This window comes from Vicugna pacos, chromosome 5 (assembly GCF_048564905.1).
Source record: "Vicugna pacos chromosome 5, VicPac4, whole genome shotgun sequence".
Taxonomy (NCBI): domain Eukaryota; kingdom Metazoa; phylum Chordata; class Mammalia; order Artiodactyla; family Camelidae; genus Vicugna; species Vicugna pacos.
Genome location: NC_132991.1, coordinates 19,160,577 through 19,187,307, shown reverse-complemented (window position 1 = coordinate 19,187,307; position 26,731 = coordinate 19,160,577). Strand labels below are relative to the sequence as shown.

Below are 26,731 nucleotides of genomic sequence, written 5' to 3'. Positions count from 1 at the left end.
GGTCAAAGTCCAAATACCTATAGACTTGGTGGTGTCAGGTTTGTGATTCACATGTAAAAGTTACTCAGGCTAAGGTGCCCAGGGTCACTCAAGAAAAAAAGACAGGTTTTCGTCCCTTGTTGAGGAGAGAACATCTTTTGTTTGTTAGCTTGCTTATTTAGTATATTGAGATGTCAATCTTTACGTGAGTTATATCAAGATAATAGTTCAAACATATTCATCAATTAAAAATATCTTTTTGCTTTCAGTGTTTCAGTGGTTATGTTGAATAGCAAATTCATCTTGCTTTTTAAGAAAGCTACAGTATCCATTTGCAATTAACACATATAGAAATACCTTTAAAATAGCATCGGAAAACATAGCATTATCTCTGGAAAACTAGGAAAGCTTCATTTCATCAGTGAAATGTAGTCAGGTTGCAGACAAGCGCTATAGAATGTTTATCACGTAAGGAAGCTCTTCCTCCCTACGTAAATAAACACAGGAGAGAAGGGTATGAATACACCAAAGTCTGTTTTTCCAAAGTGAAAAATCCATGTGATAAAGATGTTGAAACTAACATGCAAAATATCTTATTAATGTTTTCTCATGGACACATTTGGCAGTGAGAAAACATTTCTGTATGATAACTGATAAACATTTTGGGAAGACAATGACAGAGACTATGACAGGAAAAAGAAGATCAAGAACATCCTTCTGTACTAAAATAATAAACATTTCATCCTTTAGGTGATTCAATCAAATGCCTATTACTCTAGCAGGCTACCAGTATTCAATTAATTATGAGAAACACTGATAGCACCTGGACCCAAATCTACTAACTCCTTTAAAGATAAAACAGGTGTAACACTTGAGGCACAGAATGTTCTAACTACTGGAATGCTTGGATATGAATATATAACGTTGGCATCAATTTTTCAGATACTGGTCACATCAAACATGTATCTCTTGATAAAAGACAATATACTAAAACAAAAGAAAATAAGAAAGACTATATTGCCCTTAATTTAAAAATTCAAGCAAATCATTGAACAATGTGAACAGAGAGATGGGTTTGGAGAAAGAGGAATGGGCTGGACTGTGGACGGGAGAATGTGGCCCCAGGACCGATTGTTGCCCAACTTGCTGGGTCTGTAATTTCAGGCAAGTCACATATCTCCAGCCTCAGCTTTCTCATCTATAAACAGGAGCATCAGCACTCACTGACAATTTCACAGGATCATTTTGTGGATCAGAAGACAACATAAATATGAAAATAAATAAGCTAAAATGTAGGACTTAAAATAAACTAAAATGTATGATATATTGGACTGTAGGCAGAGAAAAGAGAATCTACCTGTCTCATCTTTGAATTCACTGCAGTCCTTATTATCATGCCTTAAATATGGCTGGAATTTTAAAAGCAACTGCTAAATTTAATTGTTTCAGACATCCCTTTAAAGCTGCTTGCCATGTGTTGCAAGAGCAGGTGCTTACTGCTGTGCATTTGTCTAAAAGCCTAGAAGACCAATAATGGAACCCAGAAATCTGAGTCATGGGCCACGGTACAGCTCCAAGAAGACCTCTGTTGATGGCTCTGCAGGCCAGCTGCCTAAAGCACCATGCCATGTCAGTGCACAGGTATCCTATCTGGTCACTCTGGACAAAGCAGGGTAACTAGGAAGAAAACTTCCTGAAAAGCTGAAGCCATGCATATGTGGCATCTGTTCATAAAGTGTGTCTTCTATGAGGAAATGCTACAACTGTAGAATGTCGCTCTCATGTGGTTTTAGCCATGCTAATGAGGGTGACACAGGAACTGCTGGGGAAAGGAAGCGTCCCATGCCACAGTGGTTCTAATACTGTGCTTTCCAGGAACTTTGGTTTCTTCATGTTTATTGTTAGTACACAGCAATGTGGTTGACGTTTCGTGTTAACTGCATAATCTGTTACCTTGTTGAATTCACGCATCAGTTGAAGGTGTTTTTGGTAGAGGATTCCTAGTTTCTCCTTTTTCTAATAGGAATTGTGATTGTAATATACCCTTCTTCTTGGATGGCTGATAGCAAAAAATAAAGCAAAACAAAAAAAACCCAAATGAGGCTTAATCCTTTTTTTTTTTGTAATCTTGTTAAGGCTTATAGAGAAAAAACTTTTATAAAAAATTTCCTATCAAAAAACCTCATTTTTTCAAACCAAAAGCTTCAGACTACAAAGATGCTTAAATTTGAGAAGACTATTTTGAGGGACATAGCCGAATATTGAATTTCTTATTCCAATCTGTAGACATCCTTTTCCAGGAGTCATAAAAATTTTTATTTTAATGGGTACAGAGCAGGATGACAACTAGGATTAATTAGTGGATTATAGAAAATGAAAATACTTTGGTTTAATAAATCCCTATTATCTCTGTGACACACTAATGAGTCTTGGAGGAACATTTTCCATTCATCCTTATTAATTGAAATGTGTGAGACAAACAAGAATGGAGACTACATTTAAACTTTATTTATTTTTTATGATACAAACTAGACTTATCAGAAACTCCAGGACTGAATCACACTGATGTCTCATCATGCAAGCTTGTGAGCACAGACTGGCCAGTGCAGCATGTTAATATTGACTGATTGTGTATTTCTCCCGAGATAAACTGACAATGCAAGAAACACTAGAAGCACATTTTCTAGAGGACGGATTGGCAAACTTTCTGTAAGGATTCAGATAGCAAATATTTTAGACTTGTGGGCAAGACCGTTTCTGTGAAAACCACTTAGCTCTACCTCTGTTGCACAACAGCAACCACAGACAATATATAAATGAGTGACCATTGCTGGGTTCCGACATAACTTCATTCATAGACACTGAAATTTGAATTTTATGTAATTTCCACATGCCCTGAAATATTATGCTTCATTTGATTTTTCAACCACTTAAAATTTTCAAAATCACTCATAACTCCCACAAAAACAAGTGATGGGCTGGATTTGACCTACGGGCCCTAGCTTGCCAACCCCTGGTCTACAGCCATTACAACACTGGGTCTCCTTAAGAACTATTAGAACTTTATTTCAAACAAAGCAATATATCTTCTATGAGTACTCTAGCCAACTTTTTTTTAAATCTTATTAAAATACAAAGACACATATATAGGAAGAAAATAAACACATGTCTCTTGCTAGTTAAAACATTTTGATAATTGACTGGAAAAGAATACTGCCTATATCAAGGGACACTGTAATTCAGCTGTAATGGTTTTATCATTTTTACACTATCTTAGTGATTCTTTCAAGTTCCTAAAATAATAAGCTACATAATTTTTTATAAGAAGCAGGCAACAAAAATTAGATCTTGCCTCAATTAAAGAATGGCAGACATGGGTGGGGGGAGGGTGTAATTCAAGTGGTAGAACGCATGCTTAGCATACACAAAGTCCTGAGTTCAATCCTCAGCACCTCCCCTAAAAATAAATAAACCTAACAGACTCTCTCCCCCCCAGAAAAGAACAGCAGACATAGTAAACAATCTTATGGTTACTGGGGAAAAGAGGATAGCAAGGGATAAACTTGGGAGTTTCAGATTTGCAAATGTTAGGCGCTACACATAAAAAAAGATTTAAAAAATTCTTCTGTATAGTACAGGGAACTATACTCAATATCTTGTAATAACCTTTAATGGAAAAGAATATGAAAATGAATTTATGCATATACATGACTGGGACATTGTGCTGTACACCAGAAATTGACACATTGTAACTGACTGTACTTCAATTAAAAAAAATGGTGGCAGAAATTCCTTCAATGTTCCAAATATCTCAGTAAGACACAGCTGTTCAGTAATCTGTTGCCTTGAGAAGTACATCTTCCTCTTTAGTGAAACCCAGCAGAATCTGTTAAACCAATTATTCCATAATGTAACTCAGAGTGTTTAGAAATTTAGAGTGTTTAGTTTTAATTGGGAAACCTACCTAGTGACTACTACGTGTTAGACACGGTGCTAGGTTCTTAGATTCAAAGAGGCAGAAGGAGGGGTTCACATCACAATGTGCCAAATAAATTATCTGTCACATAGATTTATGAATACCTACACTTGGAAACACACAGACTCTCAGTCAGATGCAGATATGATAGGAAACAGAGATAGGACTAAGAAAACGGGAGGAGGACCATGAAAGTAATGCCTGTTCAGAACTGTAAAGAAGGAATAAATATATTCAGACTGAACTAGAGGAAGATCCTTTCAGGCACAGAAAAAATGAGGGACCAAGCCCTGGAACTGGGTCACCTGCTGTCCCTCAGGGAATACAGAGGCTGAAATCATGCTTGGACATAAATGTGCTGGTGCAGTTTGAACATGTTCAAATTGCAAAATTCAAGCCCATTCAAAATTTTAGTAAACAAGGTTTAAAAATCGTTTAAGCAATGTTCAAGACAAATTTCTCCTTTCTCTTCAGACCACACATAGTAGCACTGGTAGCTCAGGGTAGGTAGACTGACTCTCTGAGTGAAAGTCATCCTGCATTACAGCAATACAAGAAGTCTCAGCACTGATCAAGGACCTCAGTTAGGATAGAAAATTAAAAATAATACTGTACATAGGTTCTGGGTTTCCCTGGGCTTCTGGATTTGATTTGGAGGTGTTAAATCATCTTAAGCTCAGGAAGAGAATGCAAGACTGGGCACTGCATACAAGTACCTACTTAGACTTCAAAATTTCAACAAAGATACAAAAATATGGTCTTTGTTAGTAAACTGTCAGTAGCAAACAGTTACACATTGCTTCAAGTGGGAAAAAAAGAAAAATCTAGCAGAAAAAGAAAAAAACATTAGTTTTCTAGAAGCTAAGCATTTTCAAATAGCTTAGTATGATAGAGAGAGCATGGTCTTAACAGCGAGATAAACCTAGGCTGGAATCCCAGATCCACAACTAATTAAATGAGATAAGCAACAAACATGATATTTAATTTCTCTGCACCTTCTTTATCTGTAAAAACATCTACCTCATAAACATGTTGTACAAATTAAACAGTATTGTGTTGATAAAATAATTAGCACAGGCAGTGTGGCCACGATGTCAGAGTAGGGAGACCCTGAGCTCACCTCCTCCCACAGGCAAAGCAAAATTACAACCATTTACAGAGCAACAATTGATTAGAACAATCTGAAGATTAGCAGAAAAGATTTTCTACAACTAAAGATATAAAGAAGGAACCACAACAATATGGGTGTGAGGGACAGAGACATGATATAATGAAGACTCACATCCCCAAGCAGCTGACCAGTACACACTGGAGATAACCACAATTACAGAGGTTCTCCCCAGGGGGTCTCCCCACATCAGGATCCCCAGACCTGGGGTCCTGAACCAGGAAGATGAACCCTCACAGGCTGTGAAGGTCCACAGGGCTTGCATACAGGGGAACCAGAAGGCTACAGGAAACAGAGACTCCACTTTTCAATGGCACAGGAAAATCTCACATGCCCCCAAGACACTGTGCAAAGGCAATGATGTGAAAGGAGCCTGAGTCAGACCCACCTACTGGTCTTGAAGAGCCTTTCAGAGACGCAGGAGGCAACTGGGACTAAGAATAAGGACTCTGGCAGCAGCCATCTGGGGGAGCTCATTCTGCATGAGGATACTGGAATGATAAGACCACTTTGGAGCACTCCCTCTAGGGAATTAGCACAAGGGGATTACCCACACACTACTCCCAGCAGCACCACTCCTGGGACACGCCATTCTAAGAAGCACCAGCCATGCGCCCGGCCACAGGCCTTCCAGACAGCTTCCCCAGAACCCAGCCCTGCGTATCAGTGGGCTGGTACCAGCTCCAGGATCCCCAAGCCCCATAGTTGGCGCACACCAGGACCCAGCCCTCCATGTAAGTGGGCAGGCACCAGCCCCCAGAACATCAAGAACCTGCCCCACCCACCAGCAGGCCAACATCAGCCCCTGGACCAGTGCCAGGTCTTTCTGGGACTTGCTGCCAGTTATGCTGGGACCCAGCCCCACCCACCAGTGGCTGACAGCCTTCCCACAATGCAGGACTGGCAGCCAACCAGGCCGGAGGCCAGCCCCGCACACCAGCGCACCCACGGCAGCTGTGTCGTCAGTCAAGCATACTTCAATAAAAAATAAATAAATAAAAATAAATAAAATAATGAGCGGAGTGGACTTTTATTAAATGGAACTTACAGTAATTAATTCCCCGAAGCTGTACATCTCAGAAAATCCCAGGATTCACTAGTTCTGAAGTAGAGCTCAGGCTCCTTGGCCTCCTCCTAGTCACAGGGTGGTTGAACTGAAAATCTGGTATATTCTCAGCTCATTAGGAGGGTCTGTATTAGACATTAAAAGGTGGAGAACTGCTTAGCTAACTTTACAATGTTCCTTTAAAACCCAAGATTCCACAATACTCCAGCGCCCGAAAATGAGGAGTCTTTCACATTTTCCCTCACCGTTATGTCTCTGCATCAGTCCACGTAGTGGTGCAGCAGAGATGGAGAGGTTAAAGGCCTGGCAACACAATTCAGATTGATAGCTTGCCCCGGGGCAGAAGTCTGACTTGTCAGAGACAATGCTCTCACCCTTAGCTTTGAGATCAAACTCAAGTCTCAATGTCTTGATTTAAAAGAGATCAATAGCACCTGGGAGGGAGGAAAGGAGACATATTTTTCCTCAAGATTCTCCTTCCCTCTCCGGAGTTACTGAATTTTCATCTTGTGTGTATTTTCTAGTTGCCAAATTGTTCGTGCAAAACACTAAGCAGATGAGTAAAAGCAACCCCTTTTTGGAGTTTTTTCCATGCAGGATGCCTCTGAAACAAGCTGTCCCAAGCTCAGTAAAAGATTATTAAAATAATTCCATTAGCATCTCTCAGTAAGAGGCCACAGCCCTCATCATCACTAACCAGCACTGCACAGTGACCCACAGGAGACCCAACTGCTTGCCCAAAACGTCTGCATAGATCAGAAGAGTCACATGTCTTTCTCTTTCAGCAAGGGTCAGATGACTGCTTCATTCATGTCCCAAAGAACTTCCAAAAACATAAAAAAAAAAAAATAAAACCCAACACCCAAGAACTAATTGCCCAAGAAGTGATGCTTCTGGGTACACTTAGAGAGTATCAGAAAAGCCAAAGCCTAATGGAAGAGTGGCCCACCCCCCAGCTTCAGCCAAATGCCCTTGGCCAAACAAAGTAAAAATTGCAGTGTCACTGCCTCGCCTGTAAAACACACAGACGCCGTGTTCCTACATGTTAATACAAAATGCAAACTATAAAAGATACTACAGTTGGTACTTACTTGTGAAATGTGAAGGACAAGAAAGCAAGAAGGTGGACTAAGTGGAAAACCCCTGTCATTTCTTCATTTTAATACACATACAAGTTATGTCACATCAAGCTGCTGAGTTGCAAAGTGAATACTTTCTACAACAGATGAAATCAGGCATCTTTTTTTTTTTTTCTGAAGCTTTTCTTGGCAAATGAGCATTTCTATCCACACGGCTGGCGGTAAGCATTTCCCTCCTAAGCTTTGAGTAAAACAGTGTAAAACTATTGAACTAAAATGCTGTCTCCTTGAACTGACAGACTCCCCAAAAGCAGCTGCATCTGCTTTGTAATAAAACGTATCCAGATGAGAAATGAAAACTTCATAATTTAGACTTTCCTTTAATGGCATTCAATCTCTGAACAAAGTATTGAAAATATTCAAATTTTACAGCTATTTGGAGGACGGGAAGTGTCCTGAAGAATATATCGAAATCAAATGAATTGCCAGAAACATCCAGAGACATTCCAAAATATGTCACGTGCTGGATAAGTGGTAACAAGGCAACAGTCCTGATCATTTAACAAAACCAGCAGGATCATGGGCCTGGCATATAACCAGTTGGTCAAGAAATATTTTCCAAGTGTCTACGATATGCCTAGTATATGATATGTGATATAGAATGAATATAACATTCATTCCTTTTAACGAAATATATATCAGAGGGCAGAAATGTCTGGTATGTTTCATGGGACCCTAAAGAAAAACCTAAAGAGCAAATAATTTCATTACCGCCATGCCATCAAAGTAAAATAAACACTGTGACAAATGAAGGCAAATAGAGTTAGCTCCCTTACTCAGACAAAGGCAGGGAACTGTTTGGTGGTCAACTAAATCTGACCCTCAACTATATGATTAGTATGATTTTCCCACAAAAGAGCCATGAAAGACTCCTGTGATCTTGTCAAATTTTCTAGGGGAAGCATCCTTCATAATGAAAAACTCCATGGTACCTGCTTGAGGGGGAGATGATTCTGACTCGCCAGCTGCCTATCAAGTCTCACCCAGATGCTGAGTAAGCAAATGAAGGGAAACAGCCCTTGGTTTCTCTGACACAAGTAACAGAGCTCAGACTCCTGTGCCGTGTCTGAGTGATGAGATCTATCCATCTAGAGCAGTGAGACTGAGTCAAAAGTGTGAGAGCCCTCTTGCCACAGTTTAATTCTATCCGACTTTCTGAGACACCAGGGTGTGCTGTACAGACAACTGGAGGAGAAGAGATACCAGGAAATTACTGTTTTTGTTGGGGAGGACACAGCATGATCATTATGACCTAAGTGCCCTATAAGATCATAAAAGCACTTTCAAACTGAAAGATTGCATATATAAACCCCACACGAAGGAATGCACAGGAGACTTCACCAAGGTACTGGAGGAAGGAGGCTTTGCTTTAATAAGAAACTATTATTTAAAAGGCATATGCCTCAGGTCTCCTTCAAAATGCAAACGGCTATATGTAATATACTGCCATCGTCAGAGTAATAGAATGTTGTCCATTTTCCTTTTGCATCTTAAGTGCTGCTGTCAAACATGTCTGAATTGGGCATGTTAGCTTTTAATTAGCTTTAGAGACCATCTGCTATCTTGACCACTTTAAAGACATGCTATATCACAAGTATGGTTTTCCAATTAGCTGGGATGCTGGATCAGATTCAAGATCCCCCAAAAATCAATTTTACAACTGCCAAAGCCAATTGCCAGGGGCAAGAGAATCCATGTGATTTAAGGATTTTATGGTGTTTTCAAACCCTAGAAAGTTTACAGCTTCCTTTAATTGGCCAACCTATACAGAAATCATTTTTTTCACCAACCTGAAAATGACACATTTAAAACACAAAATGGAGCATTTTTCCTCTAAAATAAAATTCAACAATTAGCTGAATAGGTATGACAACCATACATATTTTTTAAAATGCTAACCAACTGGGAACATCTTCAAATTAACAAATCATAACTGAAAACTGGCTGGCTAGCATGTTAGTACTGCCACGAGCCACGAATTCTTCCACATGAGAAGTTCCATCGTTACAACTCACTAGTGTTTACTATTTTATTTCCAGATACACCAGTATCTGTAAAATATTAGCATATTTTAAACATTTATATTGCAGTTCTATTAAATTTAATTCATTTTCTCAAATTTATGATCCTCAAAGCATTTCAGTGGTAGGAAAGGAGGATAAAACTTAAATTTTTTTTTTTTACTTAGTGATATAACAGATGGCCTCATTCTTACCTCAAAGGATATTTTTCTTCTATTCTCTGATTTTCACTATTTCCCCTAAACTATAGGCTCTGCCTTGCCCACTACAATTTTCACTTTGGAAACCCTATTGAATTTCAATGCTCAGCTTAATTTTTTTTAAAGTAAGTTTTCATAAGAAAGCTTTCAAAGTAACTACTATAGTTTTGCCTATATGGTATTATTAATAGCCATTTAAAAAGAAAGTTATAAATATATAGTACCAATGCACTTTTTTTACTCTCTACAAGAGACTCACTTTACTATTTTTGTAAGTCTAAGCTGTATATATGATTTTATACACCTATATTTTGCAAAATGATTACAACATAGTTAACACTTCCATCACCTTACATAATTATCTCTTTTTTGTAGTGAGAACATTTAAATAACATGCTCTATTAGCAACTTTCAAGTATATAATACAGTATTGTAACTATAGGCACCATGGTGTACATTAGATCCCCAGAATGTACTCCTTTTATAACTGAAAGTTTGTCCCCTTTGGTCAACATCTCCCCATTTCTCCACCTCCCAGCTCCTGGCAAATTACATGTGTTTGCTTACTGCCTAACATAGGGGTGAGCGAGTATCCTCTGGGTCCTGTGTATGGTTCTGACGATGGAACCAAAGCAAATGAGGCTTCAGCTGATCCCTCCGGGTACAAAGCTGTTTCAGGTTTACAGCTGGGACAAGGTTCGGCAAAGTCAGCTGCCTGCATGCAGATCTCTTCTCAAAATAGCTCTCCTCACTGCAGCCTCCTGGGACTGCACCAAGGTTTCACAATCTCCCACCTGAATTCCACAGCCACCACAAAGGCACTTCTGTCTGAGAATGAATGCCAAGTTATTGTTGTCCATGGAGGGCACAAGTGAGAGATGACTTACTCAGACATCTGGCTTGACAGCACTCCCTAGATGTAACGCTTTTAAACTGAACTTCCAACAATACAAAAATGAGTTAACAACATCCCAGGGCCTTGGTACTAAACTGTTGGCTATAAGGACAAAGAAACAGATGCCATTGAGGGCCACAGGTACCCTTAGGGGTCACTTGTTGCTCCACAGGCTCCCACTCAGTTCATTCTGTGTAGTATTAATAATATCAAACCTAGAGTACTGGAAACAGCACACCTCTCCCACTGTCATTACTACCATCACTATTTATTCAGCTTAACTCACTTTAGTTAAGTTTATAAATAAATACTAAGCAAAACTTTTCTGATCAAACTAAATCACTTTGTATTGTCAGAGACATGACTATACAGAAGAAGAGTCTTTGAAGTCACTGAATAAATCAATCATTCATTTGGTAAGTTATGAAGTGTGAGGTACTACATCTTTTATGAAAAGTTGCACAGATTAGGTACAGACAAGATGACAACCTGTCAAAGAGTCACCTTGTAGAGCCATCTTCTTAATCCAGTGTAATTTTCATTGTTCAAAATACCTTCCCAATTCTCTTTTTGGCTTTGCCTCCAAAACCACTTTATATCCCACGCAAGAAAAGCAGCCCCATTATATTTTAATCACATCTAGACAGTCACCTGGCTATTTCCCAACTTGATCTCTCACTTTATAAGAGTGAATCTAAAAGGTTCTGGCAGTTTCCTGTAATCAAATTCACTTTTCCTTATTATAATAATCTGACATCCTTGATTGTGTGTAAAATGCTCTTTGCTAAATATCTGCTCCTGTCTTCAACAGGAGGTATGTGAAATTAAGGACTCAGAGGATGGAGCAAGAAAGATAAGTGACAGTGCATCAACTGGACCTAAATGCACAGGTCACCCTGTAAGGGTCTGGGATGCAGGAAAGAGAGTCAAGCAACACTTATTTTTGTATCATAGACAGCACCAAAAAAAGCACCAGCTCTGACCTGTCATTTAGAAAATGAAAACTGGGAGGAATTCCCTTTCATCTCTCCCAGATCTATTGTGACCATGTCACAATAGTGACATGTGAAAAGTGAAAAGTGTCCAACTCAAAATCTCTCAGGAAGTGTTCTTCAGATGGCCCATGAATGCAGCAAACGCTTTTCCCACAATGAACTGAAGACAATATATATAGTTGCTTCTTCAAGCTCTTTTACTAAGGAAGTCTTTTAACCCAAAATAATCAGGTCTTCCTGAGTGCAAATTAGTTCTTGATTATTTAGAAAGAGAGTCACCATTCAGAGGGAGAACTCTTGCATATAGGGCTACGCTGTTTAAATTTAGCACAACATCTTGCTTTTATCACTGAACGTACAAAATCAACAAAATATCTAACATCTTCAAGTACATAGTTATTCCAAAAGTGGAAAAAAAAGTTGATGCAGTAATCATGAAAAATATATTCAGCAGAAGCATTTCAAAACATTGAGAACAACAGAAGCCCCTTGGGACTCACCTGATTTCTGAGGTGAGTTTTAACAGCAATAAGCACACTGGTGGTTACTTGTTATATGTCTTATGACCTCATAGTTTATCTTTAATCACATTCATTATGATTAAAGACACTACTTTGAGAATCTCAGTCAGTAGCAGGGAGTTGTTTTGTGGCTTCCTCTTTGGCAGCAAACATGGTCATGCTCTGAATGAAAGTGATCACTGTCTTTGGCATCAGTTGAGGGAAACAAAACTAAAATAAACCACTTTTAGTGCTATGCTTATATAAAATCATCATACTGAGATGTCAAAATTTCCTAAGGAGACACAAAACAAATTTTGAAGGAGGTAAGTTTTGGTCTCATAATCTCCCCTGCAAGATGATGGATCGATCTATCGATCGACCAATTGATAGATAAAAGATAAATAGATATGCAAATTAATAGCTAATCCATCCACAGTGTTCCACTTTATTAATATCATAAAATATCTCCAGACTTGTTCCTCCTTCCATAGGGTTTTTCCCTCCCTAACCACATATTAGTTGCTTATAATCCATGCTCATGCTATAAATTAGCTTTGTTGTATAAAGTATACAGAAGAGCATTAGATCAAGAATGTCATTGAAAAATAGAAATGGGTACGAAATCATGGTGCAAAACACACACATAAGAGCTTGAGACTTAAGGCAAAGAGAATGACTGCAGAAGGCAAGTTTAGTCTTAAGGAGAAGGAGATGGTTCCTTTGCAAAGTTGCTATTGTCTGACTGCAAAGGAATCTCTAGAGAATTAGCACTTTCCTTTCCTTGTATCCACCTTCATGTCCTTGTGTTCATGTGACGTCTAAGTACAGTGTCATCATTCAAACATCATCCTTGCTCCTTTATCACAATTTCCTAGACTTGACCTAAGTTCCCAATGATGGAAGGTTAGTATGGGAATCTGGAAAGCTTTGGTTACTGTGTTTAAAAAAAAAGAAATGTAGTAGCAAAATCTGTTACCAAACTCATCTTCTCACTTAGGGATATCTGTATATAAACAGAATATAGTACTTAATCCTGTCTAATAGCTGCCGATTGAGTGAGTCTTACACGGTAAAAAGAAACTAAAGAGGGAGAGGTTGGGAAAAGGAGTGTTTCTGAAATTTCAAAAGTAGTTCCACTTCACAAACACCAATTCAAACACAAATTGTGAATTGGGCACTTTTGCAACTGAGAGAATGGTAATTAGAACAGATACATTTCTGGGCTCATCCCTTTAAAACAGGAACCCAAGCACGAAGCCAACGTGGATGCAACACTGTGTCCATGCTGCCTTACTAGACCTGCCAGGTCATCCATTTCCTTGTTTGCAAAACAGGGTAATATTATTACCTAAAGCACACGTTTGTATTGGGGATTCAGTGAGTGATTCCAAGTAGGGCACTCTCTCTGGCACACAGTAAGGATTCCACACGTGATAGAGAAAGCGAAAAAGAGGAGGAAGACACCAGTAGGAGGGGGAGAAGGCGCAGGAACAGGTTACTGGCAATCTACCAGAAAAGAATGAGGCCATTAATGCCTCCACAAGATCCCTGTCTGTCCCACTCTTGATCAATGTGCTTTCCCTCCCCTGATTCTGATGCCAGTGATTCACAACCTGAGCTGTACATTAGAATCACCCGGGCAAGTATAAAATCCTAGTGCCGAGGCAAACACTCCAAACCAGTGAAATCAGAAACTCTGGGAATGCAACTCAGGCAGCACGAGTTTGTCAGTCTCTACAGGTGATTCCAACATGAGCCAGGGTTGCGAACAATTTTTCTCTGCTCCATCCTCATCACCATATTCAACCATCATCAGTTGAGCATTTGTTGGCTCTGGTGTAGCACTCTAAGCCCAGTTAATCTAAAACATGATGGAATAAAAATTTTTTAACCGGTATATTATTTTAGCTGAAGAGAGGTGGATGTATTGAAACATATGACTTCGGGCTTCTTGGCATTGTTCTCTATGTGAGGCTTATTTTTAAAAAGAGAAGCCAAGTGACCCCACAACATACTACCAACAAATAAAAATGTCCTTTCTCACTTGAAGAAGAATATCGAATATGGTGTGGAACCCAATGTCAGCCTAATCTTTTAAGGTTTATATACATTCCCAGAAGGAGAAGTTTCAAAAGTCTGACCTATAGTAATTTTTCCAAATGTTTCTTGATTATAAAGTCTTGCTCTGGATCCCTTAAATGCTTGACTGTAAAGTGGCTGTTTATGGTAAAATTATGTGCCATAAAATGTACTTGTAAAATTACATGACAAAGAAAGAGTTCTCAGAATCTCCTCTCAGAAATATCATATGCAAATTCCTGCTTCGCTTGATGTTGATTTGAGGAAAATTTATTTCTATCATCAATTAGAGAAATGCAAAGAGATTTAAGTTATGAAAGCATGTTCAAAAAGAAAACAGAAAAAATTACCTACCTGAGAGTGGAAGAAAAAAGGATTTATGCTTTCTCACCACAATGGGAAAATGGTTACAATTATGAACAAGCCCTTTAAGGTAGTAAATGAATTTTTCATAAGACATCATTTTTTTACTAGCTGTTATAATCATTTTCCCCTTACTGTGTTCTCCAACTTGCCAATAACATCATTTTAACATTCTTATGCAACAAGCCATGTTCTACTACGTGGCCTAATATTTCACTTTAATATCCATTCATTTTCAACAGCTAGGGCTCTGCAAGGCCTTGCAGAAGCACTCTGTCTCTGGCGAGGTGTCAGTTTAAGTGTGATGTATTATTCAACCTGGTAAAGGAGGTGTAGCCACTCAGCAGCAATCATGGGAATCAAGGGGGAAAAGTGTACAAACATCTGGGACCCAAAAGCCATTTCACTGGCTAATAGTGTCTGGGCTTCGCTAATGGATTGTATTTAAAGTGCAGGACACTATTTATACATTTTTAAAAACCTGCTATGACACAACAGAAATGACATCCTATTTCAATTACAGTATTGTCTACAGTGCAGAAAGCAAGGTCCCCAGTGTGACCTTAGTGTTAATTCTGGAGCGGCCACCCCAGGGGAGGCAGCCAGGAGTACCCAGCATGACACAAATCCCAGTGTCTTCTCCTTTCAGAATCAACATGCCCAGTATTTATCCTAACAGATGTAAGTGAGTGTCCAGGCTATGTCCTCCCATAAGAAGACAGGATAGTAGAGGGTTAAAGACACAGGCTGTGGACTCAGAATGGTCAAATCAAAAATCTTACTGTGTGTCTGCGGGCAAATCCCTTCTCTCTGCCTCGACTTCCTCATCAGGTACGAGCTATTATTGCTCAAAGTATTTGCTGCTATCTTGGGGAAAAACTAGATTCTCTTGCCTCACTGACTTCAGGCGCGGATGTGTGTCTTACTTTGGCCAATGTGTGTGTGTGTCAAAGTGGCATGTGCTCCTGAAAGCAGGAGCATTAAGAGCCATGACAAAGCTCCACGACCATCTCTCTTACCTGGACCACGAGATTCAGGATGTTCTGGATGGAAGCCTCTCGCTTTATCAGGTTCCATGGAGCAAGACTGCCAGACACCCCTGATAGACACACTGAGAGAAAAAATAAACTTCTGTGGATATAAGCCCAGACTGACATCCATCTCATATATAATGAGGGTAACTTAATGAGTTAGGCTGTGTGATCACTAAACGAGAAACACCCATAAAGAAATTATAAAGTGTCTGGCACTTGGAGACCATTCAACATTCACCATTTATTACAGGCATACCTCAGAGAGATGGTTCCAGACCACCTCAATAAAACAAGTTTCACAACAAAGTGAGTCACACGATTTTTGGTTTCCCAGTGCATACAGAAGTTATATTTATATTATACTATAGTCTATTAAATGTGCATTATGCCTGAAAAAGACAAATGACATACCTTAATTTTAAAACATTACTAAAAAATGCTAACCATCATCTGAGCCTTCAGTGAGTTGTAATCTTTTCACAACAGTAACATCAAAGATGACTGATCACAAATCACCATAACAAATTTAATAATAACGAAAAAGTTGCAAATACTGCTGGAATTACCAAAATGTGACACAGAGACACAAAATGAGCAAATCTTGTTGGAAAAATGGGGCCGATAAATTTGCTCAATGCAGGGTTGCCACAGACCTTCATTTTGTAAAAAATCAGTGTTTTAGAAGCATGATAAGGTGAAATGCAATACAAGGAGCTTTGGCTGTATTAATATCACAAACATATCTAGGTCAAAGATGAGGCTGTAATAATGATAACATCTGCTCTTTACAAATATGATGCTTTTGTCCCTTCTTCACGAAGTGTCACAAACTTAGATTATGTGTTTTGTCCCACTTGTCCACACAAGAATTGTTAATTCATTTATATTCATTCACTGATTAAATTGTCTTTGTGGCTGGAAAGGGTTGCCAGATTTAGGAAATTAAAAATACAGGCTCCTCAGTTACACTTTAATTTCAGATAAACAAGGAACATTTTTTCAGAGAAGTATGTCCCATGCAATAGTTTTAACAAATGTGTTATCTGAAATTCAAACACAACTAATGTCCTGTATGGTATCTGGTAACTATAAACCAGAACAAAGTACATTCCTGGTCTCATAGTCACAATGCATCTTTTTTCTTTAAACTTGGATCCTGAAATATGTCGGAAAAAATTTGGAACCACAGACACATTTGGTTGTAGAAAGGTAATTGTGTCAGTACGGTGGCCTGAACGAAACACTAGGTCAACACTCAAAATATTTCAGTTTTATTCCAAGTTCTAGTGACTGACTAGCTTTGTATTCTTCAACAAATCACTGCACTAGGCTTCAGTTTTCCCATTAGTGAAGGAGGAAAGTTGGAATTTAAATTTTCTAAGGTATCTTTTAGTTCAAAATTTTAACAATCTTCAAAGGGATATTTATGATGAAAACTTCCTATTTAAATTATAGGAGTTCTTATAAAGCTTTCTAAATAGAAAGGCATACAATCTTGCCAATTAAGCCTTTAAACTATTAAGATCTGTTCTGCTTCCCAATTATAATTAACAACCGTTTATATGGGCTTTCTCCATGCCAGACACTTTATAAATATTAAGTGATTTAAACCTCATAATTACTCTATGAAGTAAATACTATTAATATATCCATTTTACAGATGAAACTGAGACCAGAGAAGTTAAAATACTTGTTAGGATCCCATAATACGTATGGAAACCCCAGAATTTGAATCCAAGCAATCTGGCTTTATCTTCTTTGTAGGATAACATCACATACTCCTCCCTCACATAAGTATAAAACCAAACTAACAAATAATGAGGACAAGCCTCTAATAGTAATTAAGTTTCATGGAGAGAAGAGCAGGTAAGTTCTACTTTGAACAACTGACCTTCCAAATAATTGTCACTTTGAGTGACAAAGAAGTCTCTAGAGTTGTGTACTGTTTTAGGTGTTAAATAAATGCTGGCAGATGAACATTTCCATCAGTTAATAAGGAAGCTTAGAGCTCAGGCTGATTTCCCCTTCACAGTTTTTAATATTTTCACTAAATTGCATAGAAACCTTGAAAAAGCATAGAACAACTTTGCATGGCAATTACAGTGCATCATATGCAATGGTGGTAAAGTTGAGTTTTTGAAAATTCTCAAAGGGGCATCTATTTAGACTCAGCCACCATCTTTCGTTGGATTTGAGCCATGAGCTACTGAAACAGTGGCCACCAGTAAACAGTTCCATCTTCTGCCTTTGCCTTTGAGAGACCCTCAGGATCGACGCATAATTATGCTAGATGGCCAAACATTGGAGCATACAGTGAGACTGTGATGTAAGACACATATAAAAAGTGAGGACATGGATAAGACTGAAACAGATTACAGAAGTTAGGGGCATTACTGTAGGGTACACAGTGGCGGCAAGTGGGCGTGCTTTAGTGCAAAACGGTAACACTGCAAAAAAGAAATAAATTCTAAATTTCTCATGAATTCATCTCAGAGGATAGGTATTATTCTCCCAAGGAGGTGCATATGGGATTCTTAAGCCCTAAGGGTTCAGAGATACCACAAAGAATCTGCAGTTCATGTACTCTTAAGAAGTTGGTTTGTATCCTGAATGAATTATATGTCTCAAATACTTGCCAAATTCATTTGTGTGCTGTTGTGATTAATAAAACAAAAAAGTAATAAAATATTTAGAGAGTTTTTGGAAGTTATTTTTCATTCCACTTTTTTTTTTCCTCAACCCATGGATACTAGCATCATGTCGAGATCTGACAAACCTCTCACTCCTAAAAAGTCGTAAGAAGCAGGATTCGGAAGTGCTCTATATGAAAGCTATTTTCTACACAATTTGTTTTGATACACTTTAAGTAGGGCCTTTGTTCAGAGATAGTTCCCAACCTAGGCGTTTGAAATTTCACCATCAGAGAGCTTCTTGTTGCTTTCAGCAAATCTTAACATTTTGGGGTAATCTGATTTAAGAGGCTGCACATTTTCTTTGCAGGGTCAAAACACACACATTCTGATGTACAGACTTTGTGTCCAAACAATTTTGGATGTTATTGCATGACCCATTTTCATATCAAAAGAATCTGTGTGTGTGAGTGAGCATGAGCGTTCTATTTTCCCCAGAAATGCACTTCCCAAATACCCCAGTATCTGTTGGCCATCTCATATTTTGTAAGAAACAAAGAACTGACATTTTGTCAAATGGGTTACAAACCAATTCCATCAAATCTTACTAACTATAAATATCCTGAAGGTATAGATGTTAATACCCTTATTTTTCACAAACAAGGCAAAAGAAACGCAGAAGCTACACCTGGCCCACAGTCCTTTTGGCTAAGTGGCAGAGTCAGGATTTGACCCCAGAGTTCTGAAGTCCTTCATCTTTCTCCTATAATTTAAGGCAAGAGCTGGCTATAAGCCAAACTTGGCCCACCATCTATTTTTATATGACCTGCAATCGAAAGGTGATTTTTACATTTTTACATAGTTGTACTTTAAATGGTTACATGACTACAGGCATAATGTGTGCAATTCCTTTCTCTTGATCCACAAAGTCTAAAATATTTACTGTCTGGCTCTTTACAGGGTAAGTTTGCCAACTCCCAATTTCAAGCCTCAAGAGCTTTGCAGTGCTGTGGTCAGGAATATTAATGTGAGCCACACATGTAAAATGTGCAATTTTCTAGAAGCCATATTTTTAAAGGTAAAATGAGATGACAATGGAAAAGATCAATGAAACTAAGAGCTGGTTCTTTGGAAAGATAAACAAAATTGAAAAACCTTTAGCCAGACTCATCAAGAAAAAAAGGGAGTGCGCCCAAACCAACAAAATCAGAAGTGAAAAAGCAGTTATAACTGACAGCACAGACATACAAAGGATCCTAAGAGCCTACTACAAACAACTCTATGCTCAAAAAAAGGACACCCAAGAAGAAATGGACAAACTCAGGCCCATCAACCACTCTGCAGGTCTTTACCGTTTTAATTTCTTCACCACACTTACCACTCGGTCACGTGCACATAGATTATGAAGTCTCTTTGCGTGTTGTTTGTCTGACCACCATCAAAATGGGAGATCCACGGCAGCAGGGGTCTATAAGGCCTTGTATGCTCCTACATTTCAAGGGCCTAGAACAGCAGTAGGTATATATAGTACATGTTAAAAAAATAAATATATGTTTCAACAAAAAATGATAAAACAATTCACATATATAAAGTAAGAGGAACAGAAAATATCTCAGAAAAGAGCAACACAGTAAAAAAAAAAAAGCATTAGAAGTCTGGTGTGAACTGGTTTACTCAATCGATTTGGGTGAAACACTGAATTCACTGAAGAAGAAAGGAGAGAACTTTAAAGGGAGAGAGAGAAAAATCGACCTTGGTGGATATCTGCCTGGTAATTTTTTCAAGAGCTAACTAGCAGAATGAACTACAAATGTAAAAGATTCTAAAAATACCACAGGTCTCTCATTGTTATGGGCTGACTGCTGCATTCATTTTTAATTAGATTAACAATATTTTCTGCCACCAGTTTCCTGAGTGGAACAGCAGGTGAGGGAGAAGAGAGCCCTATTTTTCAGTTCATTACATTCACCGGCTATTTCTCTTCCTAAAACTTCTGCCAGCACTCCATGGTGAACTTAGACTAGCAAGATGGAAGTTACATTTCAACGCCCAGGAGAAAAGCCTTGAGAAAGCTTCAAAAAACAAAAACTTTGGTTTTCATTACATCCACCAGGCCTGCAGATTCACCTAAGATTCCCTAAGGTCCTTGGAGACTTCTTAAATGTAGTAAAATGCCTGCCTCAGGTAAAACTGGCAACACTTTAGAACAAAGGCTTTGTAAGTGGTGGTTTATAACGCATGTAGGATTTGAAAAGTACATTTTTTCGTGTCTTGAAGATATGTCTTATTAAGACTGCGTTCCCCCTTGGAGGCAATATAACTTTTTCAATACCTCATGCTTGCCATAACGCTATTTCTTGTGGGGAAGGCTGGGGTATTTTTATCTGGAATAGAATGATGTTAACTGAACAAATATTATTTCAGGAGATTGTAGATTTGCAGGTAGAAAGAGCTGGTCAGATTTTTCAGCGCAGAACTAGGCTGAAAAGTGAAGCGAAAGAAAATCGTCAGCCCAGAGACTGCAACACTTTAGGTGAAAATCTTTCGAAAACGGTGCCCACATCACTAAACCTCCTTATATTTTAACACTCCCTTCAGGACTCTCCTCGCTGCAGCTATTGAAGACATGTTTAAATTTTTCTAAAACAACAGACATGATTCACACAAATAAGCAGAAATTACCAAGCGTGCAAGCAGTTCGTTCAGACCGCCACAGGCTCAATCTAGGTAAGCATGGCGATTTTTAATAATCTGCGAAGACAAATTATATGCATATACACACACATGCAAACCGAAGTGTTTATTCATCTGAAATTTCTAATGAAATAAAACTTTGCATGCTGAATCATAATTATTGATATGTATATTATTTGTGCATATATTATGCATATGCATGAACAGAACAATACTAAAATACATATAAGGGAGTGAATACGATTCAGTCCTGCCAATAATAGCAAGTAAAAACCCTTAGTGGATTATATTTATAATGTTTCAATCTTTTAGGACAGACATGCTAATGAAATATTTAGGTGCACTGGCCACTATTCAGGGATTTAGAAGTGTTTTGTTTACACTGTGAATCACCGCAACTGCTGCTGAACACTTCTGAATGTAGAAGTGATTGGTTTTCTGACTCACCCATGGTCTTTTCTATATCCTATGCCCAGGCTCTCAGCCCCCTGATGCCCCTCATTTCAATCTATGTCTCAATCCATTTCAGTGACCCCTCGGACCTTGTCAAGCACTGGAAATGTTTCATCGTAGGGATGGTAATATCAAATTTTTAATATCAGAGCATAATTGAAATGCATGTAATTCCTCAGGAAACTTGGCAGGTAATTTCTCTACTTCTTCACTGCTAAATCTTTCAAGAAACTTGTTTTCATTTTCTTCTCTCTTAAGTGAGAACCCTAGTGTAAACTGTCTTGGCACCTCCTTCCATTTCCTCCTACCTTTCTCCTTCCATCGATCCAGACCTAAAACAATCCTGGGAAATAACTAATCCACACACTTTCCTTTTACAATTATACTTGTACTGCTGTCCATAGCTGGAGGAAAACACAGAAACTGGGCAATTCACCCCACCGAGACTTCTGAAACCTAAAGCCATCGGAGTGCCCTGCATGGGCCAGTCCAAGTTGCCCATGACTAGCTCCATTTTCCATTATCCCAAAAGTCACTCCACTCATTCACCCCATTTCCTTAAGCCCCTTGCCTGCCAGTCTTACTCAGCATGATGTTCTCTAACTTACTGGGAGAACTTCAAAACAAAATCAAAATCCTTTATCATGCTTTTATTCATTCCCTCCTCAATATTTATGAATAGCTATGGATCAGAAAATGAACTCGACAATGCATATGCAATGACATTAAATTGACCCAGTCCCAGCAGACTTTACATACTGGACCCTAAGAGTAAAACTCTTAGTCATAAAACCTGACATTTGTCATCCATGTAATCAACACTCCAGTTATTCCTCAATTAAAGATTTTACTATAGCTTAATGTGAGTAAGAGTGTGTCTGTGTGTGTGTCTGTCTGACGGCCTGTGTCTCCTCACAGATTACGGCTCACTGAGAGCAGTGACTGAATGATAACCAAGTGTACCTAATATCTGAGTCTTGCTCAGTGACAGTGACAGCAAATCCTGTTATAGTACTTATCGTAATTTGTGCATTATGATAAGTGCTTTCCATGACCCACTTAATCTTCCTACCAGTCCTATGAGGTAGGTACTATTATTGTCCTTATTTTCCTAATGAGAAAACCACCCAGACAAATACCAACATTGTTACTACCTCACACAAAATTATTTTTAATTTCTGCTGGAGGTAGCCTATGGATTAAGATAGCTGTCTTTGAAACCAAAAGCTCTGGTTTATTTTGTTTTGAATATAGTTTTGAAAAATAAAGCTGAGTTTGTTTTTATGAGGAAGCTCAGAGAGTTCATTCCAGATACGAAAAAAGATGATAGATAAAAAGACGATGTGATTAAAAATCAGTAATTTTTATAAACTTATTAATTCCTGTACCATTCAAAGCTTTAAATTGTTAATAATAGGCTTTAACATATATTTCATGATTTTAAACCAACTAAAGCTTTTAAATTATTTTTGTTAGTCAATAACTCAATATGTCATTCTATTTCTTTTGAGGTGGGGGAGGTAATTAGGTTTATTTATTTCTTTATTTAATGGAGGTGCTGGGGATTGAATCCAGGCCCTCATGCATGCTAAGCACACACTCTACCACTGAGATATACCCTCCCCCCCATTCTATTTCTATATTAAATAGCAAAAAAAAAAAGGATAGTTATGAGTAAGTCAGATTTTAATCTTACTTGACATTTGTTTCAACTTTATTTGTAGTAAATTTGTCTTTAGTTCTCTGAGTCCTAAAAGTTCTGTACCCTTAACTTCTCTTAAAGCCAATAGAAGCTATGATTAACATAGTGCCTGAATAATAAAAAGATCAATTAGTCCAAGAGCTCTCTTTCAGTATTTTCTTTAAAGTATTTTCCCTATGGAAAGCAAGACTCACAGTTCCTATTTCAGAAACTTATGTTCCGAAGAAGGAATGTCTATTATCCAGTTTTCTTGGCTAGATGCTACAAAGGAACCAAAAGAAGTATTAGTGGTGTAACCAACAAGAGGGAACTTGACAAGTGAGAGGAAGGAAACTTGCTTATCAGAAAGAACTATGAAAGCAAGTCCATTTTTCTTCGATGGCTATGATTTTTTTAGGAATCAATAAGACTTGATTCTTACACCAAGATTTCCCTGCCTTAGATCAGAGTTCTACCTTGCAGACAGAAGCAATCCCACACCTCTCTTGAGATCTAGCCAGACCAGCTAATGGGAGAAAAATATTGCAAAACAAATGGAAGGTTTAAAATCTACAATATAAAAAGATCTTCTTTAAAATAAGAACATAAAATTTGATTAAAAACAAAAAAACTTAAAGAAAGGGCAAAGATTTGAATAGGCAATTCACAGGAGAGGATATCCAACATTGCTAGTATAATTAATATTAAAGTTGAAAGTGCATCTACACTATAACTTGACAGTTTTATTCTTTATCCTACTCCATTAAATAAAAGAGTACATTCATAAGGATGTATGTATAGAGTGTTTATTGCAGTAATGCTTTTAAGGGCCAAAAATAGAAACAAAATGAATACTCATTAGTAGGAAAATGAATAGTATAAATCCATTGAAAATGAGACATAAATTGAAAAATGAGGTAGCCCTCTCTCAGATGACACAATTTATTCAAGTGAGAAAAGCAAGATGCAGACAAATGTATACACTAGGGTCCGTTTTTAGAACCAAAACTAAATAAACAAATAAGAACAAGATGAGAAGAAAAATCTCATACAATGTGTATTTTGGAGTGAGCCGGAGAAAAATGAGGAAGAATACACACCAGGTGATCTCAGGTGTGGTGAGGACAGAAGGGAGGGAAAGGATGGCAAATGATGGACAGGGCAGAAGAGTGCACACGAAAATCATCTTCCAAATGTAATCCTGTGAGTATAAAACTGTGTGTGTGTTCACAGAGATATGAATGAAAGAGTGCTAAACAATGTGTTTATTTTGGTATATTTATTTAATGAGATTTCAAGGAACTTTTACTTTCTTCCCTAAATCTCTCTGGACTGTTTTTTGCTTGTTTGTTTTGTTTTGTTTTTTACATTGAGCATATATGCAACCAAATGAACAAACAAACCAGAACAGAATATGGGTGTACCAACATACATGTGGATACATAACAATCCTCACTGTCTATGTTTGGTGAGTCAAAAAAGAATATATTGAAAGCATTGTCTTTATTACCTAAAGATGGACTGCCCTTCCTGAGAAAAGGGATACAAAATGCTTTATAAATGCTTTGGTAGAAAATAAGGCAGTCCATACCATTAGAGACAGTCCAAACAAGAGTTGAATCATTGAACTTCATGGAGATAGAAGCAAGTAGTCAGAGAAATAAGTTACATTTGCCAAAGGCAGAAGGTGGAACATTTACAGAAGAGACAGCATTCTACAAAAGTGAGGATGGTTAAGTCATACTCTGTGACATCTTTGTTCTAAGGTCTGCTAAGATCTGGAATTTCTGTCTGAATTCTTCAAACTTGTCATCATACTTTTGTATAAGAATGAGTACTTGTATATATACTTTCAAGTCCAGAATGTAGATAACAAAATCCAACCCCACACAGACATTACCATATGTTAAATCATTCTTTATCTCTTCATGAGGGTAAAAAACTATCTTGAACAAAACTTCAAACTGGTAAGTGTTTCAAGGGGCTATTCATTTAAATACTTCTTTCAAAGACTATGGGACCTGGTTTGCCATTTTAAAATCTAAGACAGAATAAATACACATCTAGGGAGCAATCTTTCTAGTCTTAAAAAGCTATGTTTGTATCAATTACTGACATAAGTCACCTTCAACACTTCATTACAGAAAGTATTCATTTCTGCGCATACTGATCTCTGTCAAAGGCAGCTCTTCCTTTAGGATAAAATACAAATGAATCTCATGCAACTCCCTAAGCTCATTCATTATGTCTGCAGGACCAGGGGATTGGTCTAGGGGGAAAAACAGCCTTGGAAAGAAGCACAGGCTGTTGTGACTACAAATACACTATGTGTATCTTCCCCTCATGGTGTATCCAAGGACAGAGAGCAGACCTTCCTTAGGATTGTCCACAATAAAGGATGAATGCTGTCTTTATTACGGAAAAAGATTAAATACAGTAGATAGATGATGATGATGAAGATGGATGGATGGATAGACAATAGAAGGAAAGGAGGGAAGGAGGGAGGGAGGAAGGAAGGTAGGAAGGAAAGAAGGAAGGGGAAGGGTGAAATGAAAAATAGCACTGTTTCTCCTGAGGAAGCTTATAATGGCATTATCACTTTTAGGAACTTTTATTTACATATTCAAAGTACTTTATAATTTTTAATAAGGCTGTAAACTTCCTGCTCAGTTTTCAAGTGTCTTTGGTTTTAAACGGGTCATTAAAAAGTTACTTTTGCTTTAATTAAATAAACAAAGTACTCAATTTATTCTTACATGAACCTCCAGGATTTTCAATTAGTTATTTATGCATTAAGCTTGAATGAGTTGCTATGCTAATGTGCTTTTATCATTTTGCCAAAAATAAACACGTGATTGGTTTACAGGAGGACACGATGCCTCCGACTTTTATATGTCTCCTGTCATTGGCATTCTGAATATAAGTACAAGTTCCACTGTTCAGTAAACACCATTAATCTGCAGCTTATGCAAATCACAAACCTATTATTTTAACTGTTTTAATAAGCAATAAAATCAGGGCTATTGTTAGCCCACTTATCTTGAAAAGAAGTATTCTGTAACTGCAAAATGTTAATCCACTATTATGAGTGCTTTGTTGTCACCACATTAATAAAATATTACATGATATGATATAGAGATTTCTGTATAAAGTCAGATTACATCTGAGACACTTTTCCTTTTCAACAGCAGTGGTAAAGAGGTTACAGTGATAATGCCACACTTTGTTTATTAATGCCATACTGTTTATGGTTTATAAAACATATTTTATCTTTCCTTTCTAATCACTTCTGATTCATTTCATTCTAGGGGCTGACAGGAAAAGAAAAGATGGAAGGAAAAACTTTAGTTAATTGTTCTGGACAGGATAATAAAAGGGAAGTACTGCATACAATAAAGACATTGGACCATCAAGTGATTTCAACCGCTGTACTGTAAAAATAACTGAAGACTTCCTGAGCCCTAAAACATCACTTACCTTTCCTTTATGAAGAATGTAACATAACAGCAAGTGATGTTCTCAAGATGCCCATGTGCAGCCTACAGATCCCCAGAGCCTCAAGACACTAAATGAATTCTTGCCGTTGAAAACAAAATCACTCCTCTCACTCAGAATAACATGGTAGGTATTTGGTTTATTAAAGTCCATGATTACGTGTGGTTCGGCCCTGGTTTTGTACTAGGTATTGAGTCTCACTGTGCTGGTATTTACTGGGCCTGGCACACACCAAATATGCTGGCACACAACAGGGGTGAATTTACTGAAAAACTAATTTGGATTATGCTTCAGATCCTCTGAACTGCATGGGCCCCTTCCAAGACTCTTAATTGTATACTTGTAATTATATATTTCTAT

The 26,731-nt window shown here is 37.9% G+C and overlaps 1 long non-coding RNA gene across 1 annotated transcript in view; it reads right to left on the bottom strand.

Annotated features, from left to right (window-relative positions):
- The window catches only part of LOC116280502 (uncharacterized), a 126,810-nt gene that overhangs the window by 40,615 nt on the left and 59,464 nt on the right, over window positions 1-26,731 (bottom strand). The window contains exons 3-4 of the long non-coding RNA XR_004189843.2: window positions 19,427-19,551; window positions 15,404-15,495 (exon numbers count right to left, since the gene is read on the bottom strand). This is a non-coding gene — a long non-coding RNA (uncharacterized lncRNA). The remainder of the gene's footprint in view (window positions 1-15,403; window positions 15,496-19,426; window positions 19,552-26,731) is intronic.